Source organism: Protopterus annectens, chromosome 17.part0 (genome assembly GCF_019279795.1).
Source record: "Protopterus annectens isolate FY-2018-M chromosome 17.part0, PAN1.0, whole genome shotgun sequence".
In the NCBI taxonomy this organism is placed as follows: domain Eukaryota; kingdom Metazoa; phylum Chordata; order Ceratodontiformes; family Protopteridae; genus Protopterus; species Protopterus annectens.
In genome coordinates, this window is record NC_056751.1 from 640,046,903 (window position 1) to 640,070,155 (window position 23,253).

Consider the following 23,253-nt stretch of genomic DNA (forward strand, 5'->3'; position numbering starts at 1 on the left):
TGCTCCCTAACATCGTTATCCTTATTCATTCTGTTCTTATATCCTTTCATCAGCTTCACAGTTGATTCTGTACACATTGCTGTGCCATTATCTAATTATATAATCCCTGTCCTGTTCCCATCCACTGTCTTGTTGTAAGAGTCCTTTCCTGTCTCACCACTACCTGAATTTCTAACTTTCCCTTCCATTGCTATCACTGCCTGTCTAAATGAACAGCAAACAAGCAAAACTCTCAAGCAGTGGGGACTTCATTCCCAAATAACACAGTACAAACCACCACATATGGATTTGGTCCACATTTCTTTTCCACACATCACTAGCAATCAGGTCTATATCCCCAGCTCTCCCTAAATATTCTACCAGAGGCACTATTTCAACTATGCAAGAGTTTCTTTCACCCATCTCCCACTGGCACTGAATTTTTTGTCATCCTTAATACCCTTTTCCAAAAATGCCCTCCTTCCATTTCCACCTCCCCTTTCATAGACCATTGTGAATGCAGCTTATCTATAGCCCTCTTAGCATATTTTCCCATAACAGCCCATATAAAATCACACTGCTACCCTTTGTCATCTTCCTTCTATCACCTACCTCTCCTTCTTTTCTCTCCCCTCTTGCTCTTCATTAATTGTTACCCCTTTGCTTAATTCCTTCTCTTTAGTGCTCAGTCTTCCATAACATCATCAATCTAGCCTAGGATGCCATGACACTGACATACCTCATCAAACAGCCTCCATTCCCATCCCTTTCTCAACTGCCCTACCTGCTTCACATAATTAATCTCTTTGCTCTCCAATCTACAAAACTCAGATGAAAAAAGTGTTCTAAATTTGTAAACCAAATATGCTCATTAAATACAAGTGTTTGCCTATAAGAAACCCCATGCACTGTTTCGGTAAGCAACTTTCTCGGGGTCACACTTTACAAAGGCAGAATGTGAGAATCAAACCCAGATGAAGATGAGTCACATAGTTTACAACTGGAGACTTTGTAATCATTTTTTTTAATTAACTTAATTTATTGTACTTATTTATTTTTATTTTGCATTTTTTTCTAGGTTTGCCCAACTGGGTTTAGTCAAAAATTCTATTAAGAGGAGGCATGGGGAGAAAAGCTGCCACATACTATAAACATTCAGTAATACACATAAACAGACATTAAGTAATATACAGTAACAATTACACATTCATTTGCTAATTAGATTACATTCATATGAAATAAAGGCAACTATTAGAGTGTAAAAGATTCTTGCACATTAGTAGATGTTGAACATTGAGCATTTGAAGAGGTATATTAGTGGATTTGTCAAACAGATTTTAGTTTATATGATTAGTGCTTAGAAATCCAAAGAAATGAAGGTGAGGGAAGGAACTAGGTAGAGCAAAAAATATTAATATTGTAGTTAAGTGGTGGGGAATAAAGCAGGTCCATAGATAATCATATGTCTGGGTATCATAACATTTATATTAGAAGTATAGAGGTGAGGGGTGTGCAGTGTTACAAACTATGTCTACAGCTGGCAGATGCTAATAAAACTATTCAGGTATTGGTATAGACTGGTTGTGGGGCATAGGATTCTGAATTAAGAGAAATGGCTTGACAGCATAGCAATCTGAAGCTCAAACAGAGGAGGGGAGAAAGCTCAAAGACTTAACTCTCAGTATCCAACTGCCAACTTTAGTAAAGAGTTGAACTTAAGCTACTGCAAAATTCACTGCTGACGTGGTTTGAAACATTTTTCTTTGCTAGTCTGTTGCTCTAAAGTCCTAGTAACTATTTTATCACATTATTCCAGTGTTATAGCTAGTAGCACCTGCAATCTATTCCATTGGTTATTGTATGTGAATCAGTCAGCAATTCCTTCTATTTGTGAGTACAAATTCTAACTGAAGATTTACAATTCTAGACCATGAAACTTACTTCTTTAAATGAAGGTCACAGGGTCATAGAGAATGGCATGACAAATCACACATGATGGTTCTATGAAGCCTGGCTGTGAGAAAAAGCTCTTCCAAAGGAAAACATTTTTCTGGCAGTAAGATAAAGAAGAACAATTTATGACATTCTTCAAAGTGTCACAGAGCTGAACAGAAGCAGGGCTATATCAGCGGTTACTTTCATTTTTTTTCATGCTGCTAACTGCATACTATTTAATCTGTAGACAACTGACTATAGTGTGCAAGAAAATCTACTTTTGTCCCACCAGAGGGAGCCAGAAGAATCCATAAAATCTTCCAGTGATGTACATAAAAAGACTACAACTCCCAATATCCCTTAGGTTTAAAACTGGCAGCTGAGCACACCTGCTCTTTGCTATTGGTGATATTGTATCCCGCGCTGTTGCTTTGGGCTGTTGCTCTGGGAGACATTGGAAGCAAGGGGGTGGGGGGTCATTAGCCCCACCCCCACTCCTATTGTCCTGAGCTCCTGTAAGAAGATTTTAAACAAGAGGAGCATGCAGGTTTTGTGTGGTTGTAAGCAAGTGAATCTGGTATGACTGTAATTCTTATATGATCTCCTGGAGCAGTGTGGAATAAACTGAGCACCTGAGTTTCCTTTCAGCACATGCAGAGACTGTTCTGCAACAGGATTTATTATGAAAGAAACTTTTTTCTTCACTAGGTGGATTTTTGTACTTTGGAAACAAGAAGTAAAGCAAGTTCCTGGATTATTGTGAACTAGGAACCTTTACTGGGATTCTTTTTAGGAAACTTGCAACACCTGCAGCTCTACAGTTTACAGAAAAAGATTAAGTCTGCAAAGAAAAAGGGTATGTAGAGAAGTTTGTGATTATTAGGATAAGGTGTAAAAATGTCTTGGATGGGCATCGTTTTAGATCTTTACTCTCTTAGCTGGGGTTCAGCTTTTTTGAAACATGCAGATAAATTATTTACCCTGTGATTTACAACAGATTACATACTAATAAAAAACTTAAAAGGAATATTTTTAAGGCATACACTTCTGTTACCAGCATTTTAATTTGTGTAAATTCCTGCATCCTTTTTTTAAAATGTACAACCACACAACTGTATGAAATAATTTTTCAGCAGACTTTGTACTCACTACCAAGAATCAGACCATATAAGAAAATAAGATGAACAATGTTTTCTTGTGTTAGGCAAGTCCTGTTTTGCATGTTCCTAGAAAATAACAGTAAAGTAATCCATCAGTCCTCATGAGGATTTAGATAAAAAAGAACATTTTCTGCAGAAGCTGCATTGTAATCATTTTTCTTCCTCACACCAAAGTCTTTGCAGTGATATTCCTGTTCCTGAGAAGGATTGCTATTTTACCTTTTTAGAGTAGATGAAAGAAGTTATAGTAAGCTGCAAGGGAAGTAATTTCTTTTAATTACTGCTTTGACCTTGCTGTAGAGTGAAGTGGTACCCACCTGCATTCCTGTCCTGGATGTACTCAGCACAAAACAAACTCTGTAATATTGTGCTTATCACTGCATGGTGTTTAGGAAAAGGTCTGTTGTTGCTTTCATGATAGTTAATGCTTTTGAGCAAAATAAATTTGAGTAGAAAAGACGTGACAGTGAAGCGGACAACAAAGACAGGCCGCCAAACCAACACCTTAGTGAAAAATAAATAATAGAGCTTTCGTTAGAAAAGTAATGGGATGCTTTCATCTCCTTTAGCTCTCCTGGTATAGTCTGCTGACTGATTTGTAGAAAATAAGATTGACTCCTACATATATGATTGTAGAAGACAACCTGAAATATCTGTTAACTCTTAAGCTAAGATATCATTTAGTGAAGTTTTTAATCTCAAAATATGCTAAAACTGTTTGGTAAAATGTTTTATGTCTATGGAATATGACATGCATACAGTGCATATAACTGAAATTTGGTGGATCTGCAGTGTGTGTGGTATGCTGGTGGGTGGAGAGGGTCCATGGCTCCATGATAATTTCCCACAATGCAAGATTAGTACTGTGAATAACAGAGGCTTAACAGTTTTGAAGACTGTAGCCCTTTTTAATAGTCTGACTGGGCAAAGTATAATGCAGGGCTGATAATGCATATTTTTTTAGATACTTTGTTTCTTTAGTACTAGACACCAAGCTATGTTGTTTGAGAAAAGAATGGGTAATATACACATTCATGTTTTATTTATTCATTTCGTAACCAGCTAAATGCATAGTATAGGCTGTATGCATACTGCAGCTGGGAAGTTTGATAAGGTAATATTATTTAACATGTGTAGAACATTCTGAAACCTAATAATACAGAATAAAACATGAAACCACTCTAAGAAAATTAATTCAAAGGCTGCCTAAGCTAGAATAAAAGCTTTGCTTTCAGTTCATTATTTAAAATAAAGGTCACTATGTTATGCATGTCATGAAGTTTTGAAAACTATATTATGATTCAGTGAAAAAATAATCTGGTTTGTGAACTGAGACTCAGATATGGTCCAAGGTTATTGAAAACTAAGTACATGATTCTGCCTTTTTGTGCTGTTCTGTTTTTATTTCTAAACTATATCGTAACTCATATAATTCTTTTTTAAGAACGCAAGCTATAAAGTGTTGATTTCTTTCTGATCACTTTTACATTTGTTGCTTAAGGATTCCAAAGAGCAGGAAATAGTAAATGTTGTTCAGCTTATAATGACAAGTTTAAGTATGGCTTGCAACAGAACTATGTTTCAGTTTTCAAACCACCTGAACAATACCCAGAAATACTCCTTGAGGCACTTGCCCCTCATCTTTCTTGTGTGTGTGTGTGTGTGTGTGTGTGTGCGCGCGCGCGCACGTGCGCATGTTATCTCTCACATGTATTTACTGCATTAGTTGGGTTTCTAACTCACTCTTAAGCTGAGGTGATGTGCAGTAAATGTCTACCTGTCCCTTAATTCCTTTTAACTGTCATGGGCTCTTTCAGTTTACAGGACAGTAGTACACAATAGCTTCCTGCTTAGGTGCTTCGACACTGCAAGCAGTTGAAACCAAACTATTCCATTAAGCAACTGGCATTCCTCCTGGTGCATTTTGTTTTCTAGCAGCCTGAGTACTGGATCCAGTCCTGTATTTTTTGTTTCGTTTGTTTTGTTTTTTCAGTCCCCTAGGGAGTGTGTCTGTGTGTGTCTATAATTGCTTTCATTACTAAAGACAGAACGATCGTGATTTAGAAGTAAGGGAACTAGCCATATACCTGCACTGCAACTTGACATCACTTAAATTGAGTTAATCTTCTGTCCAATACAGGATGGGTACATAATTAATTAACTATAACTGTGTAAGTGATCAAAAACATCACTGTAAGTTCATTAACCTTATGGGAGAACATTGGCTCAATTAAAAATACAAAATCTCGTTTCTTGTTCAACAAGGCAATACATGCAGTACAGTAGTAAAAATATATCTGTCTAGCAGTGAAAGTAAAATGATGGAAGTGATTTGGGGGAGCTTTATTGCCCACTCTTTCCAAGTGTGCTTTGGAGCATTAAAAAAAGCTCCTGGGCCATGAAGGTAGAACTCAACCACATAAACTTAATTATTGCTGTACACATCTACAAGAAAAACAAACAGAAAGGTATTGCAACCTTTTATTTCAGTTGAAGCAGCTTATAAATTGAGCATGAACATAGTGCGTGAATTTAAGCACAGGGCAGAGATGAGCAGTGAGTGGCATTCCTGCCTTAGAACAAGACTTTTTTTAGGTTTGGTTCTTGGATAAAGTGTTTACTGTGTGGATTCTGCATGTCCTCCCATCAGGTATAGCAAGCATTTGAAAACTCAGAATTGTTTATAGTTGTGCATGCAGTGTATGTGTGATACAGAAGAATGGCCCAATAATCTACTTCTCTTCTCTGCTTGCCTAGTAATCTCTGTGTATAGCGACGGTTGTCCTGTAGGAGTTTGATGTTGGCTTGACATCAATGGAAAAAAAGTGGCTGAAATGAACTTTGACTGGGATTTACAGAGCTTAAAGTTTCACTGCATATCCGTTCTTATTTCTGAAACCTGAGATGATGATTATCTGACTTGGTGTTGGTTATCGTGTGATAACAATTCAGCACATGTGAAGCAAAAATGATCATACTGTATACTACCTGTAAACAGTAACTGAATCTGATTGATACCTGTAGTCTAATTTCTATACTTAATGTTTCCATCCACGTCAGAGTATTATAAAAATGTTCTTGTTCTAGCCAAAATTTTATCTTCAGAAATGTTTATTCCAAAGACTTTTATTTGTTTCATTTCTTTTTACTGTTAAACTCTTACTGAGTTATTTTATGATCTACTGTTAAATAAATCACATTAAATCATTTAGCAGTTAATAGGGATAACCCACTGTGAAAGTACTTTTACATTTTTGGTAGTACCTCTTGAGAAGCTTCACAGAAATGACACAGTCTAGAGTATAACAAGATGAAAAACATGGGGGATTATGGGGGTCTCCTACCATTACCTGCTTATTATATGTTTCAGTCATGGATGTCTGGAAGTTCTCCTTGAGACTGAAGCTCAAGAGGTAAATCTTGGTCTCCATGTTGAGAACACATAATAATCAGGTAATGATAGGAAACCTGATCATAATCCTTTTATACATTACTAGTTATAGGAAAAATGCTAAGTGTTTACAGCTTTCATAGCTGTAAAGCACTTGGTGAGTGCTATCGTAAAGGCAGGAACATACTTTGTTATGTTACACAAAGTAAGTGACACATTACTGGCACAGTAAGGCAGAAACAAATTTGTTTTTTATTCTTATACTGTCATTTGCTGGTCATTACCATGGGCGCCAGAACCATAGAGCAAGGGGGGAAGGGATCCCCCCCACTTTTGCAGAGCATCCATACCTCCCAACTGTCCCAAAGTTACTTCTTTATTTTTGAATTATTGTGATGATGTCAGCTCATCAGGGCTACCAGCCTGTTGGAGTTGAACTTTTTTGCGAGCAGGAACGGGCGGATGGTTTTATTTAGCTGCTGCTGCTCGGAATCTGGCTGTTTTCTTAAATACTTTGGGAACAGACAGTTTTATTTAGCTGCTCGGAATCAGAGAAGGATTTATTTTCAGAAGCGGCTGCTTCTTGTTGGACTGAGGATGGAGTCTGGACTGGTTGTGGGGATGTCCTGGGAGCCGTACCACAGAGAAACTGCTGGGTGAACACGTACCACAGAGATGAACACTTTCAGAGTGAGTAAGCTGTTGGGTGAACACAGGTGTGTGTGTGTGTGTGTGTGTGTGTGTGTGTGTGTGTGTGTGTGTGTGTGTGTAAATGCCCCCAACGGAATACATCTGGTGGCTAGAGGTACTCAGGCTCATACACTGTACCTTGGGTACAGGTAAAAAGAGCCTAAAGTCCCTAGCCACCATCACTTGTGAATTTATGCCTCACATTTTTGTTCTGTTCCTCTGGTTTTCAGGAGTGGTAAAACAAAACCTTTTATTCTAGCAATTTTCTAAGGTTATAAAATCAGCATTTGAAATGTGACCCTATTATGGGGCTATTGTTGTTGTTTGTCTTTCGGCTTTTCCCGGTAAGGGGTCACCACAGTGGAACTCCGGTCTGCTAATGATTGGCAGTAGATTTTTATGAAACACCAAGGTGCCAGCTCAACGCCCAAACTTTAATGAAGGCACGCCCATTTACGCACGCATGTCTTTCGAATGCTACCCAACCGCGGGGAGGACATGCAGACTCCACAAGAAGGCACTCCCAAGCCCAGCTGAGACTCAAACGGGAGAATCTCTTGCTGTGAGGTAACAGTGCTACCGCCGTACAACTGAGGCATGGGCCTGTGTTTCCCCATTATTGGCTTTGTTCTGTATTTTTGTGCTAAGAGGTTGAGAGCTATGGTGAGAAGTGAGAACTGAATTCACTAAATTATATGATGGCCATTTAAGTTTGTCTTCCTGTCTTTCAAGAAACTGCTGGTTTAGCTTAGTGGTATGTTGCTTTGACTGTAGTACACTGGGTTCAAGACTTGGCTGTGAAATGCATGGTGGTAACATAACATTTTATGCAAGCAACTTTCCATAATTATACAAGCAATGTTTAAAATGTGTCCCTGGTTTTTGGCCTTTTTCCCCTGCCCCCAACTGAAAATAAGTTAAAGAAGCTGTGCAACATGCTTGTGGCTTACACTACTGTGATTCTGTATTTATATATTGTGTGTAGAAGTAGACTGTTATCATGGAAATGTTCTGAATAGAACAGTTTTTCATTATTGGTGCATGCGTTTTGCTTCATTGTCTACTGGAAAAATGTTCAAACAATAAATTTAAAATGCAGTTGTGTATGGAAGCAGATCTTTATGATGGAAATGTTCTGAATAAGGTAGTTTTGTCATTACTGGTTAATGCATTTTTATTTCATTGCCTACTGGAAAAATGTTTAAGCGATAAATTTAAAATGCTTTAAGTCTAACAAGTGTGTTGTATTATATAAGGAATATAATTTAATACAATCAGGAAGGTGAATCAAGGAATGCATACATGTATGCATGGCCCTAAAAATGTGTTTGAAGACAGCCCAGAGGAAAGTGTGAAAGGCTCAAAATCATGGGCAAATTTTAAGCTTTACTCTTGTTACCAAAGCAATGAATGAAGGTAAAAGAGTTCACACCACATTACCTTGACTTGGCCAAGGCTTTTGACACAATCCCCTACTCAGGTATAGTACAAAAGATGAATAATGTAGGAGCAAACACTTACATCACCAGCTGCATTGCCAACTTGGCTCACAGGATGCAGGAGATCAAAACAGGGGAAGAGACCAGTCACCAATGGAGTCCCCCAGGGTTAGGTGCTGAGACTTTTTCTGTTTGGCATATACATCTCAAAAGTAAAAGGAAATACCAAAGAGCTTTGGCCAGCTAAGTTTGAGATGACTGCAAGCTAGGAGAAGTTATTGAATCCCCAAATGACTTAACCATCATGCAGGAAGGTGTGTCCCAAATAATAACTGGTGTCAAAATCATAACAATGCCCTCTGAGAACTGATCTAATTGTCTGGCATATAGGAACGTGTGTGTACAGTGACCTAACTTTTGACCAACATGTGCCCAGAATCATAAGAAAGCCTTTCTATATTGCACAGCTTATAAACAAATTGATTGTGACTAGATCTAGAGATGTTGTTGTCCCCCTTTACAGATCTCTCATTATGTCAGTCATTTTATATAATGCCCACTTTGGCATGTATCTGTCCAGCCCCATGCAGCAAATGGAATACCTTCAGAGATACCTTACTAAAAGGATACAAGTCCTAAACAATAGGTCTTGCATGGACCACCTCAAAGATTTATTACTATACTCAGTATCCTACAGAGTACTTAGAGGTGACATGTCTGGCATACAGAGCATCCTCTGACATAATACAGATGGACCTACTGAACATCATCAAGTCAAATGGCATCAGAAATATTCAGTCCAGGTATCTAAACTGAATGTTGTGGAGAGATGGATATATATCACAGAGACTACCACTGTTCCAGAACAGGCTATCCATAAAAATAAAGCAAAGTTCATCCATCCATATTCAAATGCAACTTGGATCTAAGGATGGATAATAGAAAATGTACTCCAGGATTTCCCCTCATGCCACTAATGGATAGAGGCAGTTTCTAAATGCTGCATCCCTTACATTGCCCCCTCAAATTATCTATGGTATGATCACAGTTGTTCTCACTAGGGCTAATATACAATTATCAGCCATGGGGATAGCTAAGAACAATCAGAAAATGTTAATTCAAGCACCAAAAGGGAATTGGCTAAGCTTAAAAGTCCTCCAAGTGAACCTATGTTGTGGTAGCAAATAGTTATAAAAAAATTACCCTTTTTAGTTCACTAAGTGCCCCTGTCAGCCTCCGCCCCACCAGTCTTTAACAGCTTCCAGCATCTATGGTCATTACAGGCAGATTTAATTCATAGCATGATACCTGATCTTAACAAGTGAAGCAAGGAGTCCGTAACATTTGTTCAGGTAAGGTCTCATGCAAAAGAAACTCTTACTCATTTTTTTCCCTGGATATCGGAGTGTAATCGCCAAACTTCATGCACTCCAGATATCTTTTGGCACCTTAAGCATATTAATTGGGGAGGGTAAGAACCCAGAGTTAGTGTAAGACATCATTTATATACAAGTCTGTGGATGATACATAATTTTTCCTGTGCAAAACACATTAAGTTCAAATATAAGTGATTACACACTAGAAATAGAAATCTGTTCATTGTAGAAACAGACAATTACAGGTTGTCTTTTTGGGGATAAAGATGCCGCAGGAGTGAATATCAATTAACATTTCACAAAATGAGCCTTCAACATTGAAATGGTACACGATGGGAACCAGAGACAAAAAATTGGAGATGGGTGGGTAGTAATGTTATATACTGCCAAGGGTTTCTCCAGCAAGAATTTAAGCTTGATAAGAGGAAAGCTAAGAAAGGCAAAGGGGATACTTCCTATCTCCTTTAAATCAGTGAATTTACTGGTGTCTAATATGATACCAGGAAAAATATGATAATCCATAATGAATTGTCGAATATAATATTGTTTATGGATGAATCAGAATATGTGCAAAGTAGTCAATATTGTTAAGAATGAATCTATACAGTCTGGTCAAAAGTTATTGGAATTCCTTTTTCATTAGTTTGTTTCAAGTCATGAGAAATAAAAAGACATTCAGACATATAATTTTCAAATGGAAATAACAATAGTCCAAAGAAATATGCTCACAGAAAAAAGGTACAGGAATAACTAAATAAATATTTACAGTCTGTGTGTCCTTCTAAAGTTCATTATTTACCAGCATTTTGGCACATGCATATTTAATGCCAGGTTGTTATAGAAGTGAAGTAGTTATGGCTTGAGTCCAGGTCAGGTTTCATATCCACTGTGGATAAAATCAGCCTTTTGGACATTTTCTTATGTACTTCTGACAATCCTGTACTCTGATGGTCCATCACTTTTCATTTTATCAGTACAACCCAATTAGCTATATAGCAGTGTTGCATCACTAACACCTCCATAAGCTTTCAGTTACCATAATTTTTGGGATGGAAGACAATTTAATTCCTTGCTAATATGGCAATGACAGCTTTTTACACAGAGAACCATAACCGGAAAGAAAATATACCAAGATATATATATATAGTTCATAGTCAGGAAAATAAGATAAAATAGGAGAAAAGTTGGTTCTTTGTAGAAAAAAAAATATTAAAGCAGCTAATCATATATGGAAAGAAGGATGAAAGAAGGACAGTGATCCACAACTAAGATATGAAATGGCAGCAAAAGTCACACAGGAACTGTATTCCTTAGGAGGAGGGAAATGTTAGGTAACATTCTTTGGTTGGCGGGGAAGAGATTTATGGTTTGTTTGTTTTGTATAATTTCTGGGTCTTCCAAGAATTGTCCAGCCAATCATTCTTGTTCTCCCACTGACCCTTTCACTCCTCATGTGCTGCTTAGCCACATGTCACCCCATATACCCCGTGGGGAGGGTCCTTCCTTTCGTAGTTTAATTTACATTATTAGATCTTATGTCTTGTAGGACCATGCATACAAGGTAAGATTTTGTGGCTTGTGGGGCTTCTGTCCATGACTGGATCAGTTTTAATTTTCTGTAATAATTACCTCACTCTGGCAGTTGATTAGTCTTTTTCTTGCCTACCTTATTGACCACAGAAGCAAGGATAGGCATTTCCACTTATCTTTGCCCCCAACTTAAGTTTATGCACTTGTTAGGAAGCTACTCCTTTCTTGTCCCTTTAGCTTGAGTCTGACCAGCTGTCCATCTCCAAGGTGGTATGGAAGTCATGTAATCAAAATTGTTTTCACATCCTAGAATTAGTGAACCTGAATGAACTTCTTTTTCATCTTTCTCTGACTCCTCCAGTGCCCAGGTTCACTGCCTGGACCCAGGTTTGCTGTTGTGCAGCCAAATCATTAGCAGTTTGTGCCATCTAGCCAGCTCATGGATGTTGTATTGTTGATATGGGATTTCAGTAAGCCAGATACTAATTAGAATTCCTTGGCTTCACTCATTCCAGAGATCAAAATCTTTCCTGATGCCTTAAATGGAACAGGTACCAAATAGCTTGTACAAGAGCCTTTTCACAAAACGAGGAATACTGGAACCAGCATCTTCAAAAAAGGTAGGGCGCTAAGGTCTGAGATTTGTAAGTCCATTGCACGTCAGAGCATACCTCTCAAATGTCCCTGATTTTGATTCATATTTTTCCCTGTCCTCATAAAATGCTTAATTTTTCTGGTAACTCACTGAAGATTACAGTTGGTCAATTATGGCAGAAATTAAGAGTTTCATACATCATATTGTTCAGAAAATTAATGTTGATGCAAAACCTGTTCAGTTAAATTTTCAGATGAAAATACTGTAAACTTCACTACCCAAGAATTGTTAAGAAGACCTAGAGTTGGGGGTGTAATATCACTGTAACTTAAAAGGATAATAGAACAGGTTTTACATAAACATGCATTTTCAGAGTATTACGATGTACAAAACTGTGTCTGGCATTAATGACTGACTAATCCTTGGTGATTTACTAGAAAATCAAAAATATTATAAAGAACAAGGAAATCTGTGACGCAAAATTAGGGATTTTCTTTAAAATCAGGGATAGTTAAGAGGTTTGCTGTGAATTTTTAATTTTGACAAACTCTAGATAAAATGATAGAATCCTTTTATTGTGTGATTTGTTTATTTTTGTTGAGGTGTATTATGCAGTATGCACTTCAGTCCTCAATGTCATGCCAGAAAACCACTACGTTTATAAAGAAAAGACCGAAAATGTGAGGCAAAAATCTTGAAAGTCGAGAGATATGATATAATATGATATATATACTTGAGTGTAATGTGTGTGTGTATGATATGAGACAGTTACTTTTTTATATACTTTTTATATTATTTTCCCTTTAAAGGCTAACAAAGAGACATAAGGAATTAAACCACTTGACAGTTGCACTTTTATACATGTGCCCTTATTTATTTATTTGACATATCTGATATTTGTTTACCAGGAAAGTCTGACTGGGTCAAATGTATCCATTTTCAGCAGAGGACATGGGGAGAAAAGTTGTAACATTGTACATGAGACAATATATTCAATAACAGAAGCTCCAATACCTTTGTGCATAACAGAATACGTTCAATAACAGCAACATTTTATATGAGACAGGATTTATACTATATTACCATTTCCATAAGACAAGTGGATTTATTACATTGCTATTTCACTTTATACTATATGGAAAATTAAGAGAGATCATGTTTTAATGAAAAGTCTAAAGAAAGTAAACCTTTTGTAGACATATAAAATGAATAGTAAAGGTATGAGCTAAAACAATAGTATAGCATAAGGAAAGAGAGATTTAGAGAAAATTGGAGTGGAAAGAAAAACATTTTAGAATTTAAATGAGGGGAGAACAGACAAACTAAAAAAATATAGGACATGGCAATTAGTATTAGTGAGTTTGTAAGTGTGTAATAGGAATTTATGGGTTACGGAAAGGGGAGTAGGGTGTAGTTGCTAATCTATTAGTCAGGTTTTGAGCATGGGCATAGCAATATTTTGGTGAAGTATTCTTTTATTGCCTGTTTGAAAGCCAAAATATTGGAGTTGGCTCTGGTATTATTTGATTACATGTTCCATAGTTTGGTCACTGAGTGGTAGTAGAGGATTTGTTCAGATGTCTTGTTAGGTTTATGGACTGCAAGTAATTCTTTGTCTTCTGACCATTTTTTTTTTTAATTTAATTTTTATAAATTTTGATATAGATAAAAAAACAGAATGCGTTGCAAAAATTTGTAACATAGAACATTGCAACAATAACAATGAAAATGGTAGTACAACTTCAAATACAGCGATGTGATAATATAGCAATAACCCACGCCTGGGTGTGGGTAATGCGGGATTTACCCACACCCAGAAGTGGGTTATTGCTATTATACTATGACATTATTTAAGAAAAGAAATAATTACTTTTCTTAAATAATGGCTTTGTATAATGCCTCTTTGCTGCCCTTCCGCAGCTGGCTGGTATTTGCGGCAGTTCTGATGTACTGTGCATGCCTATGCAGTACATCAGAGCTGTGGCCAAAAGCAACAGAGAAAGCAAGACCTCCATTGCTTTTTACTGTTTTGCTATGTTAAATGGGTTTAACATAGCGAGACAGCTTTAAAATAAGCAACGGAGATGTCCGTTGCTTATTTTAAAGCTGTCTCGCTATGTTAAACCCATTTAACATAGCGAGACAGGTTTAAAAAAAAAAGCAACGGAGAAAGCAAGATCTCCATTGCTTTTTTACGCACTGTGTCGCTATGTTAAAGAGTTTAACATAGCGAGACAGCTTTAAAAAAAGCAACAGAGATCTCCGTTGCTCTCTTTAAACCTGTGTCGCTATGTTAAACTCTTTTAACATAGAGAGACAGTGTTTTAAAAGAGACTTATACTAATGGAAAAAGTCCGGGCGACTGGACCTTTTTCCATTAGTATAAGTCGATTCACAACGTGCACGCTGGCCAATCAGCATGCACGTTTTGGAATATTAATGGGGGGGTCATGGTATAATAAACAATAACTACAATGGAGCTCATTCAGTAAAGGGAATGAAGTGCAGCCATTTATTAAGAGAAGAAATTGTAAATTCAGTATATATAGTATAGGCATAGTAGGGGGGAGATAGGGAAATTATGTACACTATTTACAATCTTTACAGCATGGAGGCCATTGGAAATGTAGAATAATGGGATGACTTAGTGAATATAATTGAGTGCTAGACTATGGAGGGTGTTTAGCAATTATGAATTAATGGAAGTACTTAGAGATATCTTCATGGAATTAGATTAAGGTTTGAGGGTCATGGGAGGGGGGCGTTTATTGTGTTATGGTATCAAACAAAATATTCCAGCAGGACTGGAAGTAGTCTTTTCTGTTTTGTTATTTGTACAGAGTTTATGTGAGGAAATATATTTTATTGCCATGATTTTGAAATTTTCCCATGAGATCATATTTGGATTTGTCTTCTGACCCTGTAGGTGTATAGCTTTTGGGAACAGAACTGACAGCTGGGCAAGCAGTTATATGTATGCATAATTTTGTGTGCTGTTATGAGTTATAAATAACTGAGATGGTATTGAAGTTCAAGCCAGTTGAGTGACTTAAGAACAATGCAGTGATGGAATTTATAGATTGCATTGTTTGTAAACTTAAAAATGCAATTATAAAATTTTTAAGGTTTTGATTTAAGTGAGACATTGAGATTTGTAAGAATAATGATCTCCATATAAATGTGTAGGTAACTGGTAGGTAGTGATTAGGATATTTTTATTGGATGATGTGACGCCACACCACTGGTTTACTAAGTATGCCCTCTTCTGCCCAGACTATAAGGTAGTTATCACTGCCACTAGTCACTCCTTATCAGCTACTTTAAGGCCCTTAAGAAAGGGTGTCCAGTCTTACTGTATAATGTTACTATCAATACATATGGTAGTTTGACCAAGCTCAAGGCTATTAGGAGTGGCCTACAGTGTCACCAAATAAATATGTAAGTACTCTCAGAACTTAATATCAAACTATCTGTGCAGGCAAGAAGAGTGATTGTTGGACTAGGTGTGACTTTGTAGTTTCATTGAGCAGATGACACCACAAGATAACTTCATCTTGAAGTTTGTGCATGATAAACAAAACAGGTACAGAACACATAAAAGTTGTACCAAGGAACGATCCTGAGAAGTGATTGCCACATTGACAATATACCCCTAATACCTGACCCAGTTGTTTGGGATGTAGGAACTTATGTGGATAGTGACCTAAATTTGACCAACATTTGTCCATTGTTGTAAGAAAGTCCTTCTATATTGTACAGCTTATAAACAAAATGATTGTGTCTAGAGCTAGGGATGTCACTGTCCCTCTTTACTCAGGCCTCATTAGGCCAGTCATTGAATATAATGCCCTCTTAGGCATGTATCTGTCCAGACACATGCATCAGCTGGACCACCTACAGAGATACCTTACTAAAAGGATACAAAGCCTAAACAACATGTCCTGCATCGACAGACTAAAAGCTCTGTCACTATCCTCTGTAAACTAAATCCTGCTAAATGGTGACTTGTGTCTGGCATACAAGGCAACCTCTGACCTAATACTGATGGATTTACTGCACATCAGCAAGTCAAATGGCATCAGAAGTACTTGGTCTGGGAATCCAAACCTCTTTTTCAACATCAGCAGAATGGTTTGGAGGGACAGGTATAACTTGCTGAGGATGCCGCTGCTCTGAAATAGACTCCCCATCAACATAAAACAAAGTTCATCCCTGTCAATAATCAAGACCAGCTTAGATTTATGGATGGGAAATAGAAAATTTATCCCAGGGCTGTCCCCTGTACTACTGTTGGACAGAGGCAGCTCCTAAATCCTTTATCCCATGCATGGGTTCCCCTCAAATTACCTACGGTATGACTCAGTTATATACTATCGACCATGGGATTGGTAAAGCCACTGAATAGATAAATAGGATGTGTTATTTGGAGCACAAAAAGGAAGTTAGCTAGGCTTAAAATAGCCAACAGGGCAGCTAGCTTAGTACTTGCCTTTGAACTTATAAGAGGACAAGAGTTACACACAGCAGAAAGCACCCTTAGAGTAAAGGGACACTGAGGTGAACTGAGGACCATGATTTGAAAATTACAGGATGTGTGGCTCATGGGATACATGTGGAAGTGCTATTTTACAGAAATCTAGGTAGTTTAGTCATCTTGTTTAAAATAGTTTAAAACTGTAAAAACATTTTGGAATGCAATGGGCAGATATAAGACAATTCTAATTTGTGTTAGGAAGGCTACGACTAGTTGTTTTTGTTATGATATGCAACTTCCTCACATAGTGAAATGAACAAGCTAGATGTATCGGGTCATTCTCATCTGCTCCCTAATTCAGCAGTCTTCGATATTAATTAAAAAAAAAAAAAAAACAGAAGCAGTGTTTTAGAAGGGTTGCATATTATAGCAGTAATTGCAATTATGTTCCAGACAGCAGACAATGTTGGGTACTAAAATAAAAACGATTTGTCTATCCATTTGTTCTGGCGCATCTCTGTCCTCTTTCAGTCCAGAGTACCAGTGTAACAGTTGTAACAAGAATGGCTACAAAAGCTGACGTGTCACAAAGGAAAGAACACATCACAGTTTTATTCTATAGTTAATGATTGTAGGAAGTGACCTTAGAACTGTTCAAAACCATGAGATAAGGCCATAAATAGAGTAATTAACATAAAACAGAAGGCCAAAAAAAGACTTTTAATATACAGCAGGAAAAGCTGAAGCAGTCACTGTGTGTGTTTAGATCTTCTTAGTACTGTGTGTAAGTCCTTGCTCATTTTAAAATTGTTACCTTGTACTATGTCTAGTAATCTATGTACTTCATAGCTTGGGCTCTGGCTGCAAGTAGAAATAACCTACACTCAACTACTTGACAAAAAAAGTATGAAACTTGAGACTTTATAACATTCAAGATTTATTTTTCCTTTCATGTATTTCATTGTATAAAAGTAACATTGCTAATAAGTTCGAGTAAAAGACTATCAGCCTAAGGGAACAGTTGGGGTGGGAGACAGAGGGGTGAAAAGAGGTACTCATCATTATTAAAGCACATCTTCCTAAAACAGTCACATAAAAATCCCTGTGGAAGTTAATTACTCTGTATTCCATATAAAGGCAAAAAGAAGCAAAGATAAGCTTAGACCATTAGCATGTTCCAGTTATATGCCTGTTTGTAGAAGCATTCATTTATACCATATTCTTGATATTAAAGTTAGAAATGCCTGAGAAAGTTTAAAATCTAACACTCTTATTATGTATTCAATATATAAGATCTTTTACCAGTATTACTAAGATGCTTATATTCATTTCAGTTCAACTTTATTGTCATATGTACCAGAGACAACGTCACAAAGTGCAATGAAATTCTTCTGCAAAACCTCCAGCAACATATAAAAACAACGGCAATTAATAAGTAGTAGTAATGTAAGACAACAAATAGACAATAATTGGGAAATACACACACACACACACACACACACATATAAGTAAATAAATTGTATGTGTACACGTGTAGTTTCTTTAGTCTGTCTTCATAACGAGGATCTCTGTTTAGAAGTAACTTACCACTGCTTTCTCCCTGGATCTGGAAAATTCAGTATCTGTTATTAATCTATGTTGAATAGCTTTGTCATGTTGAGGAATGTCAATTCAAAGAAGCCTGGGTGCCCAGAGAAAAGTTTGTAGGGGACAGAGTGGCAGAATTTTCGACAAACTACAAAATTCAGGGAAAATAAAAGCTGCTCAGGTGAGCAATAAACACTTACAATATCAAACGTGTTTATTGCTCACCTAAGCAGCTTTTTTTCTGACATCGCCAATGGATATTTTCTGTGATCTGAAGAAAATGGTTAAATCCTGCTGGAAGCTGTGATAAACCACCACTGGATCAATAATCAAGGAGCTCAGTCCTCATGACTGGCAACAGTGGGGGACGTATACTGAGAGGATGACAAGGTACACACACACTATTTCCAGATGCAGCTCTCTGCATCAAGTGCAGTTTCCCTTAAGAGCACACAGAGGCCACAGTCAGTCCAGGGCTGGTTTCTCCCTCTTTCTCCAGATCCCCAATAAAACTTCCTATTGGCACAGCTATAGAGTTGAGATCGCAGATGAGTGGCCAAGACTTCCAGCACCCTCTCTGTCCAGCCAGTGCTTCATGTTCCTGTCCAAGTAGCTGACACACACATACCTGGGAAAGGCTGGAACAGGTTTACTATCTATGCCCCCCTTTTGCCCAGACTATAAGGTAGTTATCACTGTTACCAGCCAACTCTTATTAGCTACTTTAAGGTTCTTAAGAAAGAGTGCCCAATCCTACTGTGTAATGTTACTATTAATACAAATTGTAGTTTGACCAAGAGCAAGGCTATTAGTGACCTACTCAGTGTCACCAAATAAATATGCAAGTACTCTCAGAACTTACATATTTCCAGACAGATCAGCCACAATGAAAAGTTTAAATATATTTATTAATAAGTAATAAAAGAACAAGACAATATATATTCACGGTGACATTGGAGTTCAAAACCACAGGAAATATTTGAAACAACATTGCAGAACAGTCACAAATAAATAAAAAAAAAAACATCTAAATGATGCTTCACTATATACCTGACTGACTCTAAGAGAATTACTATATTCTAGTTAACTTACTTAAAAGCAAGGCAGATGTGGTGAATAGATCTTCTGTCAGGTCAAAGACAGAATACAGTGTCTCTGAGACCTTTCAGATTAATATCTCAAGTATTACTGCTGGGATAGCTTGCAGAATGACATCAGTTCTTGTCACCTGACTCTATCCCAGGTGAAATTCTCACTGCTGGAAGCTAGCAGTATTTTGCATCTACCTGTGAAAATACATAGACCTCAAATCTTTGGCCTCAAATCTTTGGCAGATGCTGGAAGTCATAAAACAATTACTTCCCTTCACATCCCAAGCCTAGTAATTATTTCTCCTTAAAGAAAACACAGATCCCCCTAATACAGACATCCTGTCTCTTGTTGCCATAAAGTAATTTAATTTCAGCTATTTTTCTAAAATTTTGCTGAACTGAAGTTAGTCTCCTGTGTCCAGTTTCCACTGTTAAAATACATACATTTAAACCATTACAGTAGTGCATGCACATTTCTGTTCTACTTTGGTACGGCACACTGTGGATACATTTCAAGCACTTTGCAAAAACCTTTTTCAACACAAATGTCTGTAGAAACAAGTTTGATATACACATAGCATACAGTTCTAATACAGCTGTAACACAAGCATCTTATCAAAATCATGTTGACATTCACAAATAACATAATTATTTACAAAATTCCAGATAGCTGTGCTGGCAGTATCTCCCTTTGTCATAGAAGCCATTTAGTTTTTAGATGTTATATTTGGTTCCCTATTAGAAGACCGAAGACGCATTCTTGCAAATGCGTGTCGAACTCAAAAGCCTACCACAGCAAAATATTGAAGCGGCCTTTAAGCAAATTCTTTCCCTGGGAAAGAATTTGCTTGGCCGCTTCATACTTTGCCATTTTCTGCACTGTAGTGCAGTCTCGGAGTTGGTATATTTAAGTAGGAGGTGTGTGGGGGGCGTAATATTTATAGTGTTTTATTTTATTTTTTTTGGAACAGTGATTTTTTCTCTAGGAAAAGAAATTGCTGTTCAGACAGTTCCAAACTGTAAGCTTTTGGTTACATAGGGCTGATTAATCACAGTTCGCTTTTTTAAGCATTTGGTGATCTAATATAGACCCGTTATATTTCATAGCATTCTTACAATCTTTTGATCCATGTATGTTCATAGGTGTTTAAAAGGCTAATGACCACAAGGGCCTTTTTAAGCCTAGCTATGCATCCCAAATCTCTGACAAGTTCTGATACCCTTGAAAAGTGTAAGCATGGGCCTGGGAGATGAACCATTTACAGATTACCTGTGTCCATTAGACACATAGGTGCCAAACCAGGGATGAATTTCTGATTTCCCATCCAATTGTCCAAGTTGCACTTGAATAGGGTTAGGGAGGAACTCTGCTTCACATGGATGAGGAGCCTGTTCCATAGACGGGGTAGTATCTAGGATACATACTTATCGGTCAAGCAGGTCATATGTATATCACAGGCAAGGTTTAAGTCATTAGAACAGGTAATGCTGGTGCTGTTTGTTTTGTGGATATGCAGGAGGTCTATTAGAGTGGGGTCTGATAACGCCCTGTATGCCAGGCAAAGATCCCCTCTCAAAAGTCTGTGTAGCTGACAGAATACAGGAATAGAGCCTTGAGGCAGTCTGTATAGGGCATTTTACTTAAGCCCTGTATTCTTTTAGTGAATAATCTCTGTGGACATTCCAGTTGTTGGATATGCCTGGTTAGGTGCATACCAAAGGGGCATTGTACTCAGTGATAGGTGTGATTAGTGCCAAATAGAATGACTTCCTTGGACTTATATGCCATGCCTTTGTTTATAAAAAGTTGTACAACTTAGAATGATTTCCTCACCACTGTAGACACATGATGGTCAAAGGCAACTGGGTCAGCTCTAAAGTGGTGTGTTGTCAATATGCTAGTTACCAGGGATGGATGACTTCCCAAAGGATGCTATTATGCATTTCTTGACATTCTGTTTTAGTCCATGGCTCTGACACCAGTTGTTTGCCTGTGTCAGCCCCTCCTGGAGAATATTTGTATCCGTGTGAGATTCAGTGACAGCTCCTAATTTGCAGTCATCGGCAAATTTAGTCAGCCAGAGACTACTGACATTGGCCTTGACTTCTGAGAAGTAAATGCCAAAAAAGGAGTGGTCCAAGGACTGATCCCTGCAGGACTCCATTTGTGACTGGCTTCTTTGTAGAGCTGTACTCCCCAATTCTAACTTCCTGGGTTCTGTCTGTGAGCCAGTTTGCTATCCACTGGGTGACATACGGCTTTGTACTTAACCTCTTGAGTTTGTCAACAATGCCTAAGTGGGTATTGTGTCAAATGCCTTGGCCAAGTCAAAGTAGGTAGTGTGAATGATTTCGCCCTCATCCATTGCTTTGGAGACCGTCTCACAGAAGACCACCAGGTTGAGTAGGCATGATCTGCCCTTGACTAAACCAAACTGGGTTGGGTCCAATGTCCGGAGGTTTATTATATCTCTATTGATCATCTCAATGATAATTCTTTCCATGGCTTTACGTATAAGACTTGTGAGACTTATGGGTCTGTAGTTTCCAGGGTCTGTAGATGGCCCACCTTTGTACAGAGGAATGACTGTTGTCTTTCTCCATTCATGAGGCATAAAGCCTATTTGGAGGCTACTGTTAAATAGTACTTCCAGAGACCATGACAGGTCATGTTTCATGCTATTTAGAAGGCATCCTGGGATATTCTCTGGGCCCATTGATGCAGTGTTGTTGTTCTTAGAGAGAGCATTAAGGACCTGTTCCCTAGTGATAGTAGAGGGAGTTATATTTGATGATATTTCCTGAGGGAAGGTTGAATGGGGAAGAGAGAGGTGAAGTTGGAGCTGAATTTATCAGCCAGGTGGTTTGTTATATCTTCTGGCTCATTATAGGTGGCTCCATTTACAATGAGCTCTGCATACAATTATGTATTGCCTTTCAGGTTGCGGGCATAAGTAAAGAATGCTTTGTGGTTGTTCTTGGCCTGGGAGGCCAAACTTACCTAAAATTTGGCTTTGGTAGACTTTATTTGTCCTCTGAGTTGCTTGTTTAGTTTGAGAGTGCTTTTATCCTGCTGGGTGCTGCACCTCCTAATTTTTGCCATGATTTTCTTCCTTCTGTTATACAGCTTATTGATTTTGTGATTCCACCAGGCTGGCTTGTTTTTTGAGTTATTTCTGTACTTCCTGGTGGGTACAACTGCCGCTGTGCAGCTATTAACATGCTTGTTACAGGGTTTCTGTGAACAGTTCTGCATAGACAGCAGTGTTCTCGGGGTTTCTGGGGGCTTGAAATGTTGCCTGGTTCTCACTTAATAGCAGGAGGTTAGCCTTAGAATAGTTCCTGAATATTCCAGGTTTAGCTAGGGGTCCAGGTTTTATTTTTACTTCATAGGAGACCATTTAACAGTTAACAGAAATATGTAGCTACTAATGAAATCATACTTGTAACAGATAACAAAGGCCAAAGATACAGTATAATGCAGGACTTTGGCTGACACAGCATTTTTTAACATCATCAGTACCTGTTTTGACAGGACAAAACATTAAACACAGTAAAATTTTAAGGCTGAAGATATTCTTGTACACACGACAAAACCTAACGTTACAATTCAAATTAATCACCTAATGATTCTAGGACACTGTTTTACTCTCTGGAATAAAGCTTGGCTAGACGGTATACCAAGAGTGTCACTGTAATGGAGCAATAATTAACTTAATAATTCATGCCATACTCTGGGTGTTACTACCTGAAAAAAGGTAGACTAAGTAATGTGAAGTATAATAAAACAATGAGCTTTGCTTAGCAGTCATAATGTTAGACTGATTTCAGGATGAACTGCCATATTCTTTTTCCAGTCTAACCCCCTCCCTTTACACACACAGAGCTGCACATACAAATTCTGAGGGTTTGATGGTCACTCAGTCAACTATTAAGAAACTAATTTTCAAATGCCAGTCTATTTAAAATACATGAGACGTCTCAAGTATGGTGCCATCATTTGGTT

General features: G+C 37.7%; 1 protein-coding gene across 1 annotated transcript in view; it reads left to right on the forward strand.

Annotated features, from left to right (window-relative positions):
• The first annotated feature begins 2,439 nt into the window (after window positions 1-2,439).
• The window catches only part of IGSF9 (immunoglobulin superfamily member 9), a 1,174,198-nt gene continuing 1,153,384 nt past the window's right edge, over window positions 2,440-23,253 (forward strand). Inside the window, exon 1 of the mRNA XM_044059432.1 lies at window positions 2,440-2,770. The gene's annotated coding sequence lies outside the window, so the exon portion shown is untranslated. The remainder of the gene's footprint in view (window positions 2,771-23,253) is intronic.